The sequence below is a fragment of the Mizuhopecten yessoensis genome, unplaced genomic scaffold, assembly GCF_002113885.1.
Source record: "Mizuhopecten yessoensis strain PY_sf001 unplaced genomic scaffold, ASM211388v2 scaffold9987, whole genome shotgun sequence".
Taxonomy (NCBI): Eukaryota; Metazoa; Mollusca; class Bivalvia; order Pectinida; family Pectinidae; genus Mizuhopecten; species Mizuhopecten yessoensis.
In genome coordinates, this window is record NW_018408322.1 from 61,981 (window position 1) to 83,772 (window position 21,792).

Below are 21,792 nucleotides of genomic sequence, written 5' to 3' on the forward strand. Positions count from 1 at the left end.
TCCTCTGTGGGTAAAAACCCCCCCCCCCCCCATCCCACCGATACCCTCATCCTACCGATACCCTCATAGCACCGATTCCCTCATCGGATCGGTGTGATTCATTTATCCCCTTCTCTGTCTCCGGTCATGTATGCAATGTTGATATCACATCCATTGTCCAAGACGTGACATCAAAGCATTGTTAATAATACATTAATTGTCTAAGATGTGACATCAACGCATTGTTGATATTACATCCATTGTCTAAGACGTGACGTCAACACATTGTTGATATTACATCCATTGTCTAAGACGTGACGTCAACGCATTGTTGATATGACGTCATATAGAATTGTTTTGACTGGAAAGTTCTCCTGCCTTAACTCTAGGCATGGATATATACTGGCCTTTGTAAAGACAGAATATGGGTCAATTCCCCTCTCCAATTTCGACATCATTTTCTCCTTATTCAGCTCAATTTCCCTCTCTTTCAGTTGAAAATTCCTCCAGTTGTAACTACAGTGCATATTTTTATCTCACCTGGCCAGAAGTGCCATGTGAGCGTAATTGCCATACTGCAGCGTCTGTTGTCAGCCGTTCGACATCCATCCGTTCATCACCTTTTTCTTTTGAACAAATTCTCCTGAAGAACTGGAGGACTATAGGGCCATAATATTTGGCCAGTAGGTACCTGGGATGGAGTGCTTTAAAGTTTCCTCATTAAAATGACCTTGACTCACTTTCAAGGTCACAGAGATCAAATATGTTATACATTTCAAACAACAATATCCTAAGAACCATTTGGACTAGAGTCATGATACTTGGGTATGTTATGTAGACCAGCAGTGCAAATCTTTTTCTTAATTACAGTAATGAGGTCATAGGTCAACTTTAAGTGCTATAGTCGGCAAACGTCAACATCGGTTAAAAGTTTTAACAATCTTCTTCTCAAGTTCTATAAGGCCCAGGGTCATGATATTTGGCCAGTAGGTACCTGGGATGGATTACTATAAAGTGTCCTCATTAAAATGACCTTGACCTAATTTCAAGGTCACAGGGGTAAAATATGATAAAATCTTCAAACAACAATATCTTAAGAACTGTTTGGTCTTAACTCTTTCCTTGCGGGAAACGAGAAAACTCGTCCTGGACATTTTGCTTTGAGACACGGGAAACGAGATTACTTGTTTTGGAAAACCCCTTTGTTCAACGTCATTGTATTAATAGCTATCAACCGTGAACCAATCAAATCACTTGTCAAGGGGATTCTTTGTACACATCATATCATTTCTGTGCGTTGATTAGTCAGTTACAAGGTTAGCAAAGGTCATATTAAAGGTTATTCATAAAACGAAAGTACTTCGTCAGAAAATGGCGGACCAACAATTTTCTTTTGAACAAATGCTTCGGGGATTTAGGTAGTGAAGCCATTTTCGACGGTATTGAAGTGGGATATATAGTAGCATTGGAGTTAAATGATATATCCTACATTCGATAAAATTTATTTGCAATGACGATGATATTGTGCGGGATCTAGCCGAGAGATAGAGACGGTACAGAATTGACAACAACCCTATTCCGCCATTATCGGCAACGCAGGTTTGAAAGTGAACATCGATAATGATGCACTGCCTTTGGAATATTTCTAACTCTTCATGTATGACAAATTGTTTTCAAATACCAATGTAGGGCTAATCGGGGCATGAATCTGAATCAACTTGCCCGTATCAATCTCTGTTTATATTTGACATATCTTGTCGGGACCACGTCAATTCGGGACTCAAATAAATATTTTGCCTGACAATTTTCACTGGAATTATTGAGAGATCTTTTCTTTATAATAATTTACAACAGATTCTTTAATAGAGACCCAAGTTTTCGTGACCAAGATGACAGCACAGAATCATAATCGGACTCAAAAACCCGTAGCATTGACTTACCTGTAATAAACACCTGCATGGTTATATGTATATAAAATGACTGATTGAACTAATATCAAATAAACATCAGTATAATATGAAAGTGTGTGAATGTCTTGATTTAAAAAATATGAACAAACGTTGAGTTATTATCAATGGACAAGACACTGAACATTTTACTTTGAGTTCACCTGTCTTACCTGGGCATTTATAAGCTGTATATGAGCAGGTATCGTCATAGTTATTAAGTATGATATCAGAATAAGAGTTATTTGTCTTCAAATGTCAACATGTACTGCAGTTTAATGAAAATTAAAGGGAATAACAAAGAAATTATATTAATTATCAAATACTTTACCTGTCCCTCACCTGTACAGGTAATTATAGGAACTTTTCTAAAAATGTCTAAGGTTAATAAGATAGGTCTTGATACAAGGTTTCTAAAACATATAGGTTTTGAATAGGTATGAGCTACAGAAATGACAATAAAGTAGGTTTTAAAATTGAAATAATTTTAATTAAATATCTTCAAATTAATTCAGTGAGAGCATTGTTTACTATGAAAAGTAATGCAGCATACAAACTTTAAGTGCTAGCCGGAGTCAAAGCTTTAAAATTGAAATTTAAAATTTCAAACAACAATTTCTTAATTAAGAACCGTTTAAGAGATTTTAATTGTATCTGGTGTCCTAGTTACCAAATTTGGTCTGAAGTTACCTATATGTCAGTTTCATGTAACAAAAGAAACAGGTGAGCGATACAGGCCCTCTGGGCCTCTTGTTCCCTATTTGAACATTAAGCTACCAATTTTCTATTCCTGCATTAATCCCTCAGCTAGGGTACATGAGACAGGGATGTTGCACTTCAGGAACAGTGTGAAAGTATGTACACCTGTTCAAGAAGAAAAAATGGGTCACTATTTTGTAAAATTGAGAGGGGAGTGTGTAGGGTTATAATTATAGGGGTCACAATGGTACCGTGGGAGATTGATGTTAAGTGGCATTATACCTGCCTCATATATATTCTTGTTCAACATTCAAAGTATCTGGATACATTACATATCTATATGTATATTCTTTGTGAGTTAGATGTAAACTAAAAGTTCCTCATTCTGTGAACTTCATTGTTTCTAAAGACCAAAACGTAATTTATAAACATCACTAAGTGACCAGTGGTGGTGTGGTCAATACTGTCCTATCTATATTGTAGTATGTTCCTCTGTGTGTCCAGTTTGTCCATAACAACAGGGAGTGACCTTTACATGTTTTATGGGGGTTGAAAGTTGTTTGGTCAGTTTGTCCAAAACTTGACCATATGGCCTTTCCGGCCAATTTTTCAAAATCTTTTAAAGCATAATTAGTGAAGATAAGAACTCAAACATGTGAAATGATTGTAAAAGGTAAAAAAAACCTACCGTCAATCAAGATTGATCCGTAAGCCTATATGATATGTACTGCATGTACACATAATACAATAATTAAGCTAAGTTTTAAAACCCTAGATGTTTTACTTAAGTTAAAAAAATATATTAATTGAAAAAGCTTTGATTTGTTATGAATAAATCAATGATACTTGTGAAATCATAACTTACAAAATATGTTTTCTCTTTGATCCATTCACCATAAAATGGCCAGACTTTGAAATCGGAAGGTCCCAGGTGTGAGATGAAAGGTAAATGAAGAAGATAGTGATGACATGCCTTTATACCTGTGAGATAAACAGAATATAGAGGTAATCACAAGAGGTCATCTCCCATTATAACCACATGGTCATCCATTAAAGGCCATAGTGGTCAGCCATAAATCTCGACCCTGGTTGACCAGCTGTTTGTTCCGTTGTGCTTACCTAACAACGTGTAAAAGCTGACCGCATCTTGTCACATGAAAATGACATCGTATTTATATATATAGAAACACATTAATAAGATTTCAAAGGTTGGCTGACTGATCAGGACCCGAGACTGTCACTCACTCAGTGTCCAGCTAAAAATCAGGATTAAATTTACAAATGTAAATACAGTACTTCTTAATAATAAAAAAATTAAATTTACAAAAAAATATTTTGTAACACTGGGACTCTGCACTGATCCTTGTCTTATCTCAATTATTAAATATGTATTTGGATTTATTTTGTCAAAGTTACTTTTAAAACATCAATATTAAGGTCTTCAGCATTGATGACTGAGAATTTATAAATAAATAAATATCTTCTGTGTGATTTTTGCGTCTGGGTAAATGGGATTTTGTAACTGTTCGTTAACTTGGAGTACTATATTATTGTTCCACCTCCCGATTTATCAGACTCAGACTACACTTGGACAGTTAAGGTTCTTAAATTCTTAAATACATGCATATCCAGTTTGGACAGGTTGACAGATAAACCAGGGGTCTGATTAAACAGGTAAATATATAAGAATAAAGACTTGAGTGAGTGAAACACACTTTATTTCTATAAAGCATCTGTGTTACATCCCCCTTGATCATGGTCAGCAGGTTAAGAAGTCAAGAACCCTGGAGCATGAACTTTAAAGTACATATTTTCGTAAATGTGAATTATAAAATGTGGCCTTCTTTTCAATGAGTTTGTTTATAATGTCCATTATGTCCATTATGATCCTGTATCTGTAAACATAGCCATATGTATCACTGTGTCCATATAAATGATATTTTTTTATTGCAATGATAAATTGTTCGATAACAGAACATGTACAGATCTTGTAAAAACAAAATTGGCAATAACTTTGGTAATTTTACAAAGTGAATGTGGTATTAACATAATTTTTACCTCAAGAGTTCTACCGAAGTTTCTCGATTTCAATAAAAACTTCCCAATATAATTGAATACAGAAGAATTCAATAAAGTTTTATGTTCTTTGCCCGATATTGTTCCGGCCCCTAAAAGTGTTTGAGCTTGCAAATTATGACAGGTCTAGCGTACCAGACACCATATTTGTTTGCTCGATTGAAATGTCAGAATTTTTTATGAAAAACAATTTCCGTTTCATAGCTGTTGGCTAAGAGGGGCAGTTAAGTTCACAATAGGATGCCATCCTATAAATAAATGTAAATATACACAAATTTTGATCATTTAAATAAAATCGACCTTAAAATTGTAAAATCTAAAATAATTGATTGAAATTTAAACTTTTTGAAATGAGATGACACTTGTCTTATTTGAATACTACCTAATGTAGAAAACTGCGTAAACTAGACATTCAACTAGGTCCCATTGTGAACATCTGTATGTAACTTTGTACTAAAATTAGCAGTCAAACCTGTTCATGTTACAACTGACATTAAGTGACCACCTGTGTTATGGGACCACTCTCAGTGTTCCCCTTTGTAGTGAAATCACTGTGAATTGAAACTGTATTAAGAGACCACCTGTGTCATGGGACCACTTTCAGTGTTCCCCTTTGTAGTGAAATCACTGAATTGAACCTGTATTAAGTGACCACCTGTGTTATGGGACCACTGACTCTCAGTGGGACCACTCTCAGTGTTCCCCTTTGTAGTGAAATCACTGAATTGAACTTGTATTTAGAGACCACCTGTGCTAAGGGACCACTCTCAGTGTTCCCTTTTGTAGTGAAATCACTTAATTGAACCTGTATTAAGTGACCACCTGTGGTAAGGGACCACTTTTTGGACTTTCCAGGAGTGGTCTCTGAATACAGGTTGATACAAACAGGCTTTCAAACAGGTTTTAAATATGAATTTCTGTTAAACTTTGGACAAACCAAATTTCAAATAGTATGTATACGTACTTAGTGTATGTATTTCTCTACAGTAAGGAGCCTGGGATTCTTGTCTAATCTGAAACCCTGTCTTATCCACCAATCAAAATATTGGTCCTACTATTTAGTGTTCAGTTTAGACAGTTTCATTGTAAAGTTTCCACTCTAGGATCTTTCTTCATTTTCAAATTTAAGTGAATTTCTGAAAATTCTTTTGATATTTACCGTACGTGTGTATGTTCTAGGTACTTATGATACAGGTGAGGCTCGTACAGGTGATAACACTAGAGGAAGGCCTGAAGGGGCAGTTACTTACAATGTTTTTACTGTCAAAGTTATTTTCATAGGCCCAATGTGATTTCAGAAATTGATAAATAGATAAAAAGTCAAAACGGTATACATGTCCTGTATCCTGTTACAATGCGAACAGTTTCCTCTGAAACAAGTTTTAGTTGATGTTATTGTCTGTGAAAAAACAAAAAAGATTTTTTACGAAAACTTATCTATCTTTTCATCTCAATCTAGCGAAGCCTTTCAAACAAGCTTCAGTAATATCATTTGCAATATGTGTCTAAAATAGGGAGATATTATAAGAAAGTATCGTCATATGTATTCATAACTAAAACAAAAGATATTGAGAAAAGTGGAACTTTCAAATAAAACTTGAACGGAAAGTCTCTATCAAAGTTTCACAATATTTGAAAAGTATTTAGTTAATTCTATATTTTAGTTTTCAGTAAGAAAAAATCCTCTTCCTGACCTTGTCTAATGGAGCTGTATGACAAATTGGCAATCTTTACATCTTTCCAGGTGTATTGCATCAGTAAAATAAACAAGCTTGAGTGTATCTTTATGTTTGCAAGAAAAGGGGAGATAGACAAAGGATCTTTATGTAATTGAAACCAGAAAAAGAACTTTTCCTCGAAAAGTGGACCAAATTTTGAGGGGACTTTTCTAGCAAAATCTGAAATAAGTAGAACGTGAATTTTGAACTGCGTAATTCAATAACAGCAAATAAATGAATTGTCCATTTATTCACAGTTGCATATACTTGCTAACTCTGCCTACTAGGATTAGGACTCCCGATTTTGGACCCTAAAACTGATAATTTTCAACCAGTGAATTTTCTAAGATCTGATTTTTTCATTTGTAAGAATTAACCGATCAAAAGGTGCCATTTAAAAGTATTATTTTCCCCTAGAATGTATACACACAAACTTATGGTTTTAATTTTGAGCACGTATAATCTAGCTCCCCAATGGAAATTTGATTATTTCATAAAGTTAGCAATTATGCATTTCAGGTACAGAAAGAAACATTGCTATCAAAATCAGCTGTTCTTTACCATTAAGGATACCTGTTCCACAGTTGAAGACTGAATTAAACTGTTAATTGGAAGCTTTTCTACTGGCATGATATAATATACCTTTAATAATAAAAGATCTGAAAGAAACTCATACCTTGTAGAGCTTTTATGAAAAAGTAATAACGATGAAATTAATATATCAATGACAGTGATCTGAGATTAAAAGATGCAAGCAATGAAGCCGGACAGGATTCAAACCCTTGACTTTTATCATAATTCAGTCACTCTAGCTGACTTTGATACCGGATCAGCAGTGTATAGCAGTGATGGGCTGATGATCGATTATAATCGATGAATTGATTGGTTTGCCCTTATCAATTACAAATGCCATAATCGATTATGATATAATTGGTTCATCATTGAAATCAAAGTGTTAAATGTTTTCAATGTAAAATATGCATTGAAAGTCATATATTCTTATGATTTTTTCTACATGAATGATAAAATTGCATAGAAATTGCTTGAAATTCATTCATTATAAAAGAATGAAACCTGAAGGACTTAAGTTATAGGTATTGATTATTGATTATTGATTATGCAATCGATCATCGATCAGTTTACTACTTCCGATTACTCACCGATCATTGGTTATGTTTTTTTTACACTGATTGCCCATCACTAGACTGTATAGTTCCCTGGGTTGAAATCAGAACAGGTTTATCCAAATTGAAATGAGGGGAGGTAACTATGTGTTTGAAAAATTACAGTGGAACTTTCTGGTGTTTTACTTGCAGAGGGGCCAGGATCCTTAAAAAATTCTATCGTACATGATGAGGAAATTAAAAAATATAATCGTCTAGCTGAAGTTATTTTAGAGTTACATAGACCGCTCTGATGATTCACAAGTTAAAGAATTTAATTTCAGAAGTGTTGTACAGGATGGTTGTAGAAATTACTCAAGTAAATATGATTTCAAGTTAGATTGACAACTGTGATCTTAATTCTATGACATTTCTACTATCTTTTGTATTGAAATATTTACAGTATTTTGAAGGTTCTCATTCATGAAAGGCTTTAAATGTAATTTATTGAATAAGAATTAATTAATCTTTCCAAAGTCTTTTAAAAGTATGTAGTTCAATTTTAAAGTGCCTTTCATTCCCCTTAATGTTTTTCTGTAAGATACTAGACTATTTATGAGTACGACTAAATCGTTGTGATGATTGTATGACTGCACATTGTATAAATAACTTGTAAATTACCAGGTAGTGCTATAGATACAGGTAAACCTTATACACAGGTGTGTAAATTACCAGGTAGTGCTATAGATACAGGTAAACCATATACACAGGTGTGTAAATGACCAGGTAGTGCTATAGATACAGGTAAACCTTATACACAGGTGTATAAATTACCAGGTAGTGCTATAGATACAGGTAAACCATATACACAGGTGTATAGTGATCTTGTCTGTATTTTGCATCCTGCTCTTGTGTCTAACTTTTTCATTTCAACCAATTTTATTGTTCAATAACAAATGGATTGGACAACAGGCAAGCCTATATAAGGCCTCTAATACATACCACATAGGTACATAATTAAAAAAAATGTGATTTAATTGATCTGTACAAATATTTTCTAATTTGGATTTTATTTGCTTTAAAATAATTATATATAACAAATTAAAAAATACCTTAAATGTTAATTGAGATATTTATAGGTTTGCGTTCTATAGAACACTTAACTTACGAAGCTATATACTTCACAAAATGTATCAAGTACATTGAGTGTAGATTTTACTTCAGTATTAATGGGGTTTTTTTTGGTTTTAATTAATGAAATTTAATAATAGTAGAAAATGAATGGTTGTTAAATCCATTTGTGTAGGAATTAATATATCAAACTTTTCATTTTTGTTTTACAAATTACATTGATCCACTTCAAGATAATACAGGGATTTTTTATGTCAAAAACGAAAAATGCAAAAAGTGAGCAATCATAGCTAAAAGACTCTTGTTCTTATCACTAGAACAGTTTTGTAATGATGGAACTTCCAGAATATATCCTTAAAGCTGACCTAGAGATTTGAATATAGACTGGAGTTTTGTAAAAATGATTCAGCACAACTTACATGATTCATTTCTGGAGGAAAGTTTGATGGCAGTTAAAACACTTTTTGTGAATTTCAGATGTACCATATTTATCCTGCAATAAGCCCAGGGGGCCAACACATAATCTCCGACTGAAAGTAGGGGGTGGGCTTATTACAGGCCAACACATAATCTCCGACTAAAAGTAGGGGGTGGGCTTATTACAGGACAACACATAATCTCCGAATGAAAGTAGGGGGTGGGCTTATTACAGGACAACACATAATCTCCGACTGAAAGTAGGGGGTGGGCTTATTACAGGCCAACACATAATCTCCGACTAAAAGTAGGGGGTGGGCTTATTACAGGCCAACACATAATCTCCGACTAAAAGTAGGGGGTGGGCTTATTACAGGCCAACACATAATCTCCGAATGAAAGTAGGGGGTGGACTTATTACAGGACAACACATAATCTCCGACTGAAAGTAAGGGACAGGCTTATTACAGGGCAACACATTATCTCCGATTGAAAGTAGGGGGTGGGCTTATCACAGGACAACACATAATCTCCGACTGAAAGTAGGGGGTGGGCTCATTACAGGACAACACATTATCTCCGACTGAAAGTAGGGGGTGGGCTTATTACAGGGCAACACATAATCTCTGACTGAAAGTAGGGGGGGGGCTCATTACAGGACAACACATAATCTCCGACTGAAAGCAGGGGGTGGGCTTATTACAGGACAACACATAATCTCTGACTGAAAGTAGGGGGTGGGCTCATTACAGGACAACACATTATCTCCGACTGAAAGTAGGGGGTGGGCTTATTACAGGACAACACATGATCTCCGACTGAAAGTAGGGGATGGGCTTATTACAGGATAATGACAAAGCTTTTGTTGGCATTTCTTCTTATAACTGTAATAAATGTTGGTGGGCTAATATAACCAAGCATTGGCTTAGTGCCGAATAAATACAGTATTGAACTGAATATTTTAAAAAAAAATCCAGATTTCTTCCTACAGTGAATTCTGAGAGTTCAATGTACTCTATTTGGGTTATCAATTTTATTTATTATCCATATATATGTTAATATTGGCATTAGATTCTACTGCAACTGTAAATTGCTTGTCGACAAGTCAAAACTGGAAACATTTAAAGTTAAAATTATTTTTGTTCAAATTTGAGGTGTGATGGCACTTTTCTCCAAGACAAAGTGTCTGATTTTGTCCCTGACATAAGCCATGTAGATGAGATCAGATACCTCGATACAGATGATCTCACGATTAAGATCAGCGCCCTGATAAAATGGATCTTTATCAATAGGACGCTTGCTCGTTTGGTTACAGACAATCAATGTTGGAGGTGAAGATTGTGCCGAATCCTTAAATTACTGGAGGAGGGGTTCAGGGTCAAGGGGCATCACTGACCCCATGGATTGTTAAACAGAGTAATCTCCCTTTGTGTTCTGACACATGTAAACCGTTTTACATTAACCGTTGTTGTGTGTTAAGGCGTCTTATCTCCCAATCATCTAATTTGAGGTCTGTTTAGACAGACTAAGACAGTCAAACAACCCAGTGAGCAAAGACAACGAACATTCATCCAAAATGAGTCAAACTCTACTCTTCCATATTAGTGATATTGACGATATCATGATAACTTTGGCGGAATTTGTCGGCTTTGAATGGCTGATTCAGAGAACATGGCCTTTGTTGTCTATAGAATGAATAATTAATGTCTTAAGTGGAGATCGCCCCCGATTTAATATCTATCGGTATTTGGTCATTCGTAGATCCGTGATGAGATATTAAGTAGCGGTGTTTAATTGGTTCTCTTTATTCGTAAACAGTCATTGACGCATATTGCACCGGTTGTTGGTGGGCTGACCCCTGTGTTAACTTTAGCACAGGTTTTGAGTAGAGAATAAGTAGGTAAGGTGTGTTTCTCCTTGTCTTAGAAAGATATTCACTGTTAAATACACAGCTGTACCGAGGATTTGTGCGACAGTTTGTGGGATTCTGTCGAAGATTTGTTGTAACATTGGACTAAAATTTGTCGTGTAATGACGCAGACATAACAGGATATTGTAGGATATAGTAGACACGCTGTTGAGGTAAGTTATTGTGCTAATATTCTACACTTTTACTGCTATTAGCCGTTTTCTTAATGTACAGTTGACGTACCTGCTCATACAACGATCTCTATTACTAGAAACCACCTATGTTAAGAGACCCTTATAATGTTTCTCGATTTAGTGATTTCTTTGTGAATTAAACCTGTAGAAGAGACCCACTGTATTAGGAGACAATTTTAAGGACTTCCCGCAGGTAATTTCTTGATACAGGTTTCACTGTATGTGAGGTCCGCTTGGACAGACTGAGACAGTCAAACAACAAGTCTGTGGTTTGTACCTGAAGTGCTTGGTAATGATCGAAATGGCAAAAAAATGACAATAGGAAATACTTATGATAGTGACGAATGCACAACATGTTGATTATTTTATGACTTCTGCACATATGAAGTAGATAAAGATCATGTCATAATATTTTAACATGCAAAAACTCCACAAATGTGATGTCAGAATATTTAGACATTTGACATGGCGACATGCCATTTAAAAATGACGTTGCATGAAGACAACCGAGATGAATACAAATGGTGATTGTGAAGACTTGCAAGTTATGATGGTCATAGAATCATGTTTTTTTTTTCTTTTTTCAAATATTAATTTGCATTTACCCAGGTATTCCTAATTAAAAAAAATCTGATTCTCCCCCCCCCCCTCTCTGTATGAGTAACTGGGGGGTTAACTATTGGCAAGCTGATTTTTTTACCCCAGGGAAACTTTCAGACAGGGGAAAAAATTACTTTTACACCGGGTTCCAATCCCGATCTGGCCGTGCATTTTTCCTCTCCTGTTACATGTATAAATCAAAAGTGCTAATAGTTTGAGAAATTCAGCATTGGTGTTTACAGGACTGTATCATGTTGACTCGGGTCTAGTTTATAGGATTGGTATACAGAATATGAAAGACTGTGTTATATCATATACTCACGTAATTGTTTCAACCCAAGTTCTTTAAGAGCAATTAAAATGATGATTCATTGTAAATATATTGCGGTAACTTCCGATTACTTTCCTACATATATTCACTCTATAAGTTTTCACTGGTTAACTGGACCACAGGATTAACACTCTTCTTTTGCGAGATTTTCACATTGAATTTATTTGTCGAAAATTGTTTAGAAACCAATTGGACAAATGAATCAAATTAATTCCACCTGTATAATGCTATTGCAAGAATCATTGTGTGGTCTTTGTGTACTTTATTTGTACTGTAACTTAAATTTATACAGCAATTCACGATTTATATTATAGATGTTAGATATCGTATGTGAACAGATGAGCGGTCGTAAACACCAGTGTATAACGAACAAAGAAAGAAATCACACATATATACCCATACTTCTTTGTGTGCTAGCTCTCTCTCTCGAAATTCTTTTGTTGAGAGTTGAAAAGAATAGGTAACAGGTTCATATCAATTTTTTTGTTAATTTTCCCTTTGATGAAAATGATTGAAATTTCTTGTCTACAATCTGTTCCTTTTAAAGAAATACAATTCTGTAATGTATAGTTTCGCTATCATGCATTCGGAAACAAATTATCTTGAACATTAAGATGTAAACATTTCTATAGTTGCACTTGCAGCTAGGAACATTTTATGAAGAAAAAAATGTAATCACAAGATGTTACTGTTGTAATGTCAGTTCAAAATGAACATCTCATTTTTGAGATATGATATATGTATTTTTTTCAATTTAGTTTATGGCTTTTGATGTTCATGGATGCAACTGTCACAGAACACTGAAAATAACACCGAAAATTAAATGGAAAGAAGTCTAAAATTTTCATTTTGATGTTAATCTAGAGGAAGTGATAAATAATGTGAAAATAATAATGTCTTCTAACTGGCCGATTAAACCTGCTGACAATTCTTACAAAATTATGATAAACGAGTGTTAAGTCAAGTGTTTCCAGTGTTTAATATCGAAGGATATGAGCAGACGACACCCAATCGTTGATAACTATTCGAACGGACCACACATGATACCCACGAAATTGATTGAAAACTGATGTGAAATTTATGAGAATGAATTATATTGTATTTCTTGACATTTAAATTTATTATTTTTTTCGGCTAGACATGGCTATGATTTCTTCATTTAAGTGGCTTGGATGTATATCGTTAAGGACATCGTTGTTGCCGGGGACGTGCATGGTTAATTAGTTTAACAGATTAGCACGTAGAGTAACAGGATAAGACACATACAAGATGTACTTAAGTGGTAACTTTTTCGAAACGAAGACAAAACTCGTTTGCGTTTTTGCTCTCCAGTACCTGTTTACTGATCTGATGAAAGAAACTTTGTGGTCTAAATATCCGAGTTGACCATGATTACAGGGAGGGTCATGTTTCTCGTTTCTGCACCAGAGTCACGACCCGGTGCTGCGATCTCAATAAGGTTTCTTTATGGCGTGCGAGTTTGTGAAACCATATCCCATTGTCTAAGGCTAGAACCAACTTTCTCCTCCAGTAAGCTGAAAATCTGTCACGTCCAACACAGGTGTATAATTGAATTATAACAAAGGTAATTTTTGCAGGTGATGAAGCAAATCCAATGGTCCTGTAAACTCTTGTAAGCTTTGGCTTGTTTATCGGCGAGGGCAATGAGTGTAGTGACCTTGATTTAGAGGTCTTCGCCTTGATACATGTGGGTGGTATGTGTACAACGTTGTATCTTGTCCTGTTATAAACAGTTAAATGAGGTGGACACATTCTGTGATTTTGCTGAAGAGATTTTCTGCTATCTCCCGTTCTATTCTAGATGATCTGTTTTGTGATCAAGTGGGGAGGTGAAAGGAAGCAGTCTTTTAAATTTTCAAAGAAAAAAAGAATGGATCAATTTCGAAATTTTTGCCTTGTTATTTTAGTAATGAGAAAATTCAAACACTTGAGCTTTGAGTTACGACACAAGTGGAATTTTCTGTGTACCTGTAATTACATTCCGACTTTCGATGAGATACAGACACAAACTAAGTTTAATCGTAACACGTACCATACCAATCAATATTGGCTGGAAATTGTCAGTTACACAATTTGAGGTCAATTTACCTGTTTGATCAACTAACGAACTTCGTTATGTGGTTAATTTTAATTTGTATTTCATTATCACTGATCATGATGCTGTTTAAACACTGCCAATCATTTTAATCAATCAGATTAGAATATACAGCCAATGAGAGAACAGGAAATTTTGAATGATTCCCAATTACTGCAGGTATGAACTGTTAAAAAGAAGCAAGAGGAAAGGATGATTTCCAATTAATTCTTTTCAAAAACTAATGAGAATAGATTAAAACCTGATGATTCTAAAGGGAACAAAGCTTATGTATTTTATATACATTGCATTGAACACAGTATTTTTGTCCAGTTAACGTGGTCCAGATGACGGTCCCATTGCAGGTGTTTGAGGTTTGTGAGGGGGAATTTAGGTCTTCTTTACCGAAGATATAATTCTGTTAAAGACCGATACAACAGTTGTACCAATAAGGTGTGTCGATCATTGATTTGAGGTTACCAAATTTTATTTATTCAGGACATTTCTGGTATGGACATGTTAAAAGGTTGGGTACTTCATACACGGACATGGTTGATTCACACTTAGCTTGGGGATAGGGAAATTACTCATTGTCTGATCACGAATAATTAAATACACATTCCCAATTCTGTCATCCTCCGCAAACATTTTAGCCATCTTGTACGGACCCATTAAACTCTGGAAATCAATTTCCATCTCAGAAATATGCATTAGCGCTTACATATACAGGTAATGGCGAACTGACCGCTTCCTACTCACAAGGGCAATTACAAACTGACCGCTTCTATGTCTGGGTCAGACAAATGACTCTGCTCCGATCGCAATACACCTGTTCCACAAAATGTATACAAAGATTTGTCTGAATTGTAAAATTTTGCCCGGAATGTAGTAGGACCAGGTCAAGATGAATAAACAAAAGCTAGAGGAATTCGGTTGTGGTAGGGCTGTGATGTCTAATCAAGAGTCGTCCGAGCCTAGCTATCGGATTCCATCTCCCGTGTACCTGAGGGGCCCCGGGGCAACTGTTCCCGAGCAATCAGGCGAACCTTTGGTAAATTGAAAGAAAATATTGTATATATACCTAGTTAGATAATATCTGGACAATAACAACTGGACAGTCAGTAGGCAAGGCATGTCCGGGAGAACACAACCCACGTCCAGTGAGCAGACGTCGGCACCAGTTGTTTAAAGGGAATAGGGTTAATAGATAAAGGCAGTGGGAATGTTTACTTTGTCTTTGTTTAAATGTTTTTATAAAAGTTCAGAGCATTTGTGATTATCATCTCTTTGTCTTGATTGTTAAATCACAGTGAAATTAACATGGACACTTTAAATGTTATGTCAAATATGGTGGAATGGAATTTTTGTAAAATTCCAAAATGAAGTAAGATTTGGTCATACATTTGTACTTCTTTCCTCGTGAGTGAAAATCTTTGATTATAAAATCGTGACATATTTTATTACAATATATGTGTTATTCTTACAGGACCAATATTGAATAGTATTATTTGGAGGGAAACAAATTTATGAGTTGTTTATTCTTAAAGCNGGGGGGGGGGGGGGGGGGGGGGGGGGGGTGATGTGATTTTCATCTTTATTTTAAATATGAAACTTTATTTTTGAAATAAAATTATTTCTTAAATTGTCTATTTCATCCTTTCTAATGAAACTATAGTTTCTACAACTTTTATTATAGAGTTTTTTCAACAATGTGGTAAGTAAAAATAAGAATGTTTCAAACAAAAGAAATACAAAAATAAAAAGGGTATTATAATACTTTCAGGTGTATGAATATAAATACCCTGGAGGGGTAATTGTACAAAGAATAAATGTAGAGTAATTTTTTAGATGTGGCTGGATAATTTTTGTATACATTACAATCCTCACCTGTAATGATCATTCACTATCAAACAAAAAAATTGACATAAAACTGCCTTTTTTCCTATCTGTCTTCGTTATTCCCCATAATAGCGGAGATGATAAAGTGACGAAATCAGTTTAAGCTTTAAACCTATTAAACCAGGGGNCCCCCCCGTTTCTAGGGATGATATTCATTTCATTGGTGTAGGATGATATTTGCCTTGTCACTGGCTTGGATCAACCATGATTATCACCTGGGATTACTAGGGCTTGATCACCCAGTGGAGTTACGTCGCCGAGGCTGTTGGACGGATTAACTAATCGTCCCCGATCAATGATACACAAATTAGTGTTCATTGGTGGGATATAGACGACACTGTGTCAGAAGTCAAACTTTGTAAGCGCTGTCTTGGATACTTTTCCAAGATCAATAGTGTTACCTGTAGCTAACAATAGGGTTACCTGTACGACCACAATAGTCGTAATCAGCAGGTAATTTTGGTCGGTTTCCTGGATTGTCACACAGGTAAGCTACACAGGTAGTAGACTTACAGTTCTTTCCCTAATTGTTGCTAGGAAACAAAAGTATTCTGAAGTTATTTGCTGATCTGTATGGGAAATTTGGGACTAAATATTGAAATGTAAGAACTATTTATTTAAGTTATTTTGACTTTGTACAAATATTGTTACGAGTGCACGGCACTGTCTGGAGTTTTCATTTGACAGTTTTGCTTGTCTAATTACTGTTTATATTTATCACTCTAAGATCCAATGATGACTGTATTGTTGTTTTGAGGGAATTCCTAGACGTTTGTTGAACCCTAAGTAAACAATGATAATATCTTTAGAAGATTTATTTAGCACCCGGCTGGATTTTCCCCCTGCATGTCAGCGAGTCTTTGTCGACCAAATTATATTGATGTAGAGCGTGAGCATGCCAATCATTGCCATAATGGAATAGACACTGTAAACATTGTGATTCCATTTTGGTTATATGGAAAACAATCAGTCCGCATTACACAACGGCCAGCCCTGTTGGTCATCCTTTTCCCTAGAGCAGTATGGACAGCACACACCGGGTATTATACGTGCTCACTGACCAATACAACACTCAGTATGTGTAGAGATTCTTACCTGTGTAGGCTTAGCTGTCAAGTATACCTGAAATGTGATCTCTGATTACAGGTAGATGGTCGGAACCACAGCTGTGTGTGTATGTAGTCATTCTCCTCGCGCTGGAGGTGTGTTTAACATTTACGTGGATAACGGCAAGAAATTCAGGTATGTCTTATTTTTATATTCTTTATATTTAATAATTTCACAGAAGCCTGACAAACTTTTCTTTTTTTTTTATAAATTTTAAAATACCTTTTGAAGCTGTATGAAGGAAACAATAATAAGTGCAAGTATAAATATAATATAAAAAAAAATGTTATCACTATTATTAAAATCTGTTTAATGTGGGACTGCAATTGGCAAGTTAGAGAATTAAATTAATGAAGATAATAAGTCATTTGAAAAATATTTTTCAACCCAAAACCTCATGCTCCACAAGTAATGCTCAATTCTTGTTCTTGAATCTATATTTTGATGTCAGGAACATACTTTGTTTTCCATTTCTTGTGTGTGTTTTTATCAAAAATTAATTGGGAAATGTTTTAATTCAACAAAACTTCATTAACCATGTAGAGTTAAGACCTGTAAAAACTTATTTTAAATGTTGATAAAGAAGAGAAATTGAAACTGAAATCCGACATGTTGGCTGTTTTTCTCAAGTCAAGTTATCATTATTGGGTACAGTTTTTGTAATGTGTTTGTGTTGTATTGTGACATATTGTGTGTTCTGCACTCTAAGTAAATTAAATCTTTGATGCACAATATATAATCCATTGTACATGTAATACACCTCCTTTTGGATAAAGTTAAAATGGAAATATGTCACTTAATTCTAAGCATCAATTGTTTAAAAATGTAAACTAGTACATGTACAAGATAATCTTCATTTCAAAAACGTTTCTTAGACATTCCGACAGAAAGGTCACAAGTTTGTGTTTTCTAACGGACAAAACTTGAACTTTAAACAAGCTAGGGTCAACCAAACTGACAATTCAGAGTGTTTTTGATATGATGGTTATTTTATGTGAAATGTAAAAGATACATATAGGTTTACAATTTTTATGCTTTTGTAATCATAGAAAACCATTATCATAGTTGTCTTTTGGAGACTGTGTTCGTTTGATCCGTTGGTTAACAAGTCGCTATCTTAATTTTTCCAGACGATTTTTTCAATTATAAACGTTGAAATATATACGTATGAGCGAACATCTATAGGATACAGGACGGTGGGTGACACACGAGAACAGCGTAATTTGTTATAAACACCTAATTGGCCGAGTAGAATTTGTCTTGTCCCATTTTTCACATTCTGTGTACATTTCACGAGCTGACTTAGACAAATAATTACGTATAATTGAAAAATGTGTACATCGTGGAGTAGAAATTGACACTCTAATTTTCTGTGACGCTCTACAGATGAGCGAGGTGAGATCAGGTTCATGGGGTATAATGTGTCTTAAGTTTTCATTGGTTGGCTGATTATCTGTGTATTAGGTTACCTCAGGATTATCTCCCCTTTGTTTTGTAATTTCCTGTCGGATCATATCCATTGTTTTTTTGGTTGACACTGAGAACGGTGATTAAGATTTTAATTTTGGTGTTCTTCCAATTCTTGGTCAGGGATTACACACTGTTGGCATAAACAGATTAATGTGTCAATGTACATTTCAAATTAAGACCAGAATTAAATCTATTGAAGAATTAAGTTTGCGGGCTTGTTGTATAAATCTGTCGTGCCAGATTACAATATTAAGGAGATGTATTATATGATCCTAAGATGTTGGGGATTGGGGCAGTCTGAGTTGGGATGTTGCGCATTAACTTGACATTCACCGGTCACTCGTGGTCATTGGCTTGCCAATATATACCCTATAAAGGATCATGGGAATTAAAATTTACTTATCAATCCCTTATTGAATTTAATAATTAATACACTAGTGAGCGCATGGCAAACATTTCCCTTTAGCACTGGAAATCTTTGTAATTTGTATGCCCTTGCAACAAAGTAGAGAATGCATACATTTTCCATCGGCCTGTCCATTCTTCTGTTACCAAACATATTGATTAGACTTCGTGTTTATAGCTCCACTACTTTTAATGCTAAAATCTCAACAGTTATCAAATGATACATGTTAATTTGTGTTGTAGTACTACACTGATATATATATCAAAGATAGGTCACAGTGACATACATTTTCCACTACATTGAGGAAGGTTTTACTTAACATTTAATTTCATTTTTGTGGTTAGCCTTTGCCTTTGCTTCACATAGAAAATGTCTGTTGTTGTTTTTTGTAGTATTTTTCATTGATTTTTGTGTAACTTTTAATTTTGCATTAATTGAACGGACACTAGTGTTATTTGTATATCTAAAATTATTTAAACCTGAATCTGCATTTTTACTATTTCTAAAATTTCTTACATGAATTTCTATAAATTTTGTTGAAATTTAGTGATCTATTGAAAGAGACTGGAGGCTTAAATTGTGATCAGGCCTTCTCAGGCTGTTTATTAAATCATAAGAATACAAAACCAATTATATTTGTAGCTGAGTAGAAAATGCAGTGTAGTAATTGAGTTAAGGGAATTCTCTGTTTAAAGCTCCATTGTCTGTGAGTCTAATATACCTTTAGTACTATTTTGGCTCTGAATCAAATGTTTTGAAGGCCAGGACTTATTGAGGAGAGATCAAACGGTTTTGGCTGCTGTGAACTTACTCACTTGAGATCTACCTTAACAGTGTTCACCTGTAGATCGAAAATCCAATATCCAGAATTCAACATCAAAATCAAGCGTTTCTGTCTTTCTCAGTTTGGGAACTCACCAGGATAAATATTTGATTTGATCCGAAAATCGTTTCGCTTAAATGATGACAAATCACCTGACAGGAATCTAATCATGCGGAAAATCTTACAATCACTGAGCCAGCTGGGAAATTTACCTCCCCTTTCGGAAACCTTTTGTAAATATGTTGAGAATTCTCCTTGCTTTATTATTTTGCCATAAGTGCATCAACATTATTTCTTATTAATGAAAACTTTTAGAAATGATATTTCTGGCCAGATGAACCCGTCACTTTGCAGCCTGATTTGATCCTAATTGGTAAAATTGATATTGAAACTTTAGTCACGAATGAAAAAAGAACCAATGCAGCGTAAACTGAGGTCATGAATAAAAGATGAGTCGGCCCCGTGAGTGCTGAGGTGGGCGGGACTCATCACACTCGTGTTATATAAGGGAAGGGCTAATGACCCTGGACCAAGTTTACCTGGTTTTACCTATACTGACCAGGTAAGATATCTACCAGACTTACCTGAGTTTCTCTTGATGAGATAATAAACTATGGGACTTGATCAACAGGTGTCAAAACTAATATTTTAAGGGTGATGATTGGTATGGAGTTTCATGTTTTTCACACAGAAGAGCTACGAAAAACAGGTGTCTGCATCCACCATTTGTCGTTTAAGCAGCTGTAAGGTGTGAGGTCATTATCGGTATGAGTCATTCAGCATTCCCTCCGTGAAAGAAACAAATTACTTGTTTTCCTTGGCAAATCTGATTTCTGGAATGTTTCTGCCGTTGTGATATTTTCATCTGTATATAGATACAATTTTCACTTGTGGATATTCGTAAGTTTTGTTTTCAACATGTTTGTCATATTTTTGTGTTGTACGTCATTCAAATTCTCTAAAAGTTTCTGGTGTGGTCTTTATCAACATAGTTCTTATAATTTTTACAATCTTCAATTACAGTCTCAATATGTATTATTAAGATAAATAATCAGTTATCTCCCCTTATTACTTTCTAGATACAATGCACCATTCCATATAAACAATAAAGCTCAATAGTAAAGTACAGCGTTGCGACAGAGGTTACACATATATTTCTATGAGTTTGTGTGTTTAAAGTACACAAGTCTTGTGTAAGAATATAAGTTTCCAAGTAAGTTACCTGCAGTATAAGTTGTTATTGATATACATTATGTATTTGCTAACGTTGGCCTGTATTGTATTCAAATTGTACAATTTGTGTGGTATACCAGTTTTTGTGTCCATGAGAAGCCCATTGTGACTGACTCACGCCTTTAGTGAATGAAAGTTTGCTGGATTTCCAAACAGACTTTTCGGACGTTTTGATATGAATTGTGTCAGGACCGTTTACACCCGACTCCTGGGTGTGTTGTGTGCCGAGTATTTATACCAAGTACCTGTCAAATACCACAGCTCTGGTCCTTCCTTGTGGACAGCAGACTGGACACAAAGGTGTTGGTCAGTACAGTGACACATAGTTGTTGATGTTTGATGGGTGGTCACTTCAGACTGACCAGCTGTTTTGACCGACTGTTTACCATCTCTAAGTATATATTGTCCATTTAATCAAAGGTTAAAGCTCTGAATAACTGACCTGCTGGCCTATTGGTTAAAGTTTTACACCTGTAGTTCTTGTAGCTTGCTTCCTACCCTAGATTTTAGTAGCTATCCTGAAAGCATTTGTTGCAATTCAGAAAGAATTAAAAAAAAAAAGCTGGGTGCAGGATCAACTGCATAATATTATTGCATATATAATGCAAACAAAATATTGGTAGATTTACCTACCTGCCCTAGATTTGATAGCCTTT

At 35.0% G+C, this 21,792-nt stretch overlaps 1 protein-coding gene across 3 annotated transcripts in view; it reads left to right on the forward strand.

The window, feature by feature from the left end:
* LOC110459227 (protocadherin-9-like) overlaps positions 1-21,792 on the forward strand; it is a 62,450-nt gene that overhangs the window by 9,997 nt on the left and 30,661 nt on the right. For 2 of the 3 annotated variants that reach the window (XM_021511385.1, XM_021511389.1), the window contains one exon: positions 17,244-17,339. The gene's annotated coding sequence lies outside the window, so the exon portion shown is untranslated. Of the gene's footprint in view, positions 1-10,915; positions 11,152-17,243; positions 17,340-21,792 lie in introns of those variants that run through there. The other variant, XM_021511387.1, reaches the window with a different exon arrangement.